We start from the raw sequence: 2,373 nt of genomic DNA on the forward strand, positions 1-2,373 counted from the left end.
GAGACAGGGTTTCTCTGTGTAGCCCTGGCTGTCCTGGAACTCACTCTGTAGAGCAGGCTGGCCTCAAACTCAGAAATCCGCCTGTCTCTGCCTCCCGGTGCTGGGATTAAAGGCGTGCGCCACCACGCCGGGCTCCTTCCTACTTTCTTTACCAGCAAGTGGACGCTATGTTACGCGTTGACTCGTGGTGACCGGGTGGGGGGGGGGGTCTTGTCTAGGTATTTTTTGTTTGTAGCTTTTGTCATTGACTTTTAAATTTCAATGTGTAGATGTTTTGTCTGCATGTATTATTAACCCCAAAGATGAGAGGAGAAAGATCGCCGACCCAAATCATCATGGCCAAATCAATTCAAGCAAACAATTAATTAAAGCAAGCTTTGTTTTATTTGTGTACACAGGCTGCCTCCCCCTAAGGTGGGGCTTGAGAAGTCGACCTTGGATGTCAGGAGGACAACGCTTTTAGAGTTCAGGAGTACGGGGTTTCCAAAGAGGGGATTTGGTGGGGATACAGGGGTAGAACATAAGCATACACTTTAGTCCAAACTACCTCCTCAAACAAAGACAAATGGTTGCAAGATGGGAAGAACAAGGTTGTCCTTTTGAAACAAAGGTGGGGTTGCAAGATGGTTATAAACACCTTCTGGGGACAGACAAGACTGCCATTCCTGGAACGGGCCATGCAGAAGCACTTGAAGTTAAGGTTATAGGTGGGGCATAGCCCAATCCTTGAGAAACAGAGGTTTAGTCAGAAAGAGGATTGAGTCTAGATTGTATTTACTGTAAGATGGCTTTTAAGCCCAAGATGGAGGCAGGCTGGTTCTTCATTTCCCCCTTGTCTTATGTGTCCCTGTTAAATCCTTGATAGGGTTTTAGCTTCTTTATCTGAAGGGGGGGACTTTATAATGTATCAAAAGACATATTGTTCATTCATAAGTTATACCTGTTTGGTTAGCATAGAGAGAACAAATATTTTAAGTCCATATAATTGTGGTATGCCAATAGTTTATATCATTAAACTATTTTGTCCCATTTGCCTAGGAATTTCCTCAGACCTGATATTTCAGTCCTTTGTTGAGGACAAGGGTAACATACTCCCTTCTGTATCTACTTCTTGCTGAAATCAGGACTCCCTTGTTGGGTCCTGGGAGGATGGAATGCTAGTTAAAGGCCAGGAAGGAATTCAAGCACTGGGACATTTATCAGAAGCATCTGGTTCAGTGACCCAGCTGAGGAGACAGGGAGCAGTCATCTCCACTGGACTGGTCCATGCCGGCTTTCAGCCAGTCCACGGCTTTCTGGTTTTGTAGAACTTCCTGAGGCTGGCATAGTGTAGATCATCTTTGGAGCAGTTTATAGTCCGCATCTGATTTCCAGAGGATGTGTCTCCCAGCTGAGTGGAACTCTGCCAAGATGGATATAGGCTATGGACAGGACTTAACAGTGTTTTGTTTTGTTTTGTTTTTTTCAAAACAGTGTTTCTCTGTATAGCCCTGGCTGTCTTGGAACTTACTCTGTAGACCAGACTGGCCTCAGACTCTGAAATCCGCCTGCCTTTGCCTCCCAAGTCCTGGGATTAAAGGCATGCACCACCACTGCCTGGCTCTTTTTTTCTTTTTTAAAGATTTATTTATTTTATATATAAGTACACTGTAGCTGTCTTCAGACACACCAGAAGAGGGCATCAGATCTCATCACAAATGGTTGTGAGCCACCATTTGGCTACTGGAATCGAACTCAGGACCTGTAGAAGAGCAGTTAGTGCTCTCAACCGCTGAGCCATCTCTCCAGCCCAGACTTAAAATCTTAAAAGAAATGTTTATATTTGGAGTTCCCCCCTGGAGTCGTCAGAAGGCAGGGAGCTTAGGCTGTTGGTTCACAGGTGTTCTTACCCAAAGTCCTTTGGAGCGGTGAGATCCAATGTGGACCCAAGTCGCCATAGTTTTTTGATTCCCTGACACTTACATTACCATTGTTTATAATTTGTCATAACCTTATTTAGACTTTTTATATCCTCAGATGTTTATAATTTATTTTTAGATCTTGGTAATTTATATAAACCTTAAACTTTTTTTTCTTTCTTTTCTTTTCTTTTTTTTTTTTTTTAAGACAGGGTTTCTCTGTGTAACCCTGGTTATCCTGGAACTCACTCTGTAGACCAAGCTGACCTTGAACTCAGAGATCCAACTGCCTCTGCCTCCTGCATGTTGGGATTAAAGGGGCATGCCTCTACTGCTTGGCTAGCCTTAAACTTTTTATCCAATTATTGATCATTAGACAGACATAAGGGGTTGGTTATTGGACAGAGCCTTTGCAAAGGCTGTCGTTTCTGGTTTTTTTTTTTTTTTTTTTTTTTTTTTTTTTTTTTTTTTTTTT

This window comes from Mus pahari, chromosome 3 (genome assembly GCF_900095145.1).
Source record: "Mus pahari chromosome 3, PAHARI_EIJ_v1.1, whole genome shotgun sequence".
NCBI lineage: Eukaryota > Metazoa > Chordata > Mammalia > Rodentia > Muridae > Mus > Mus pahari.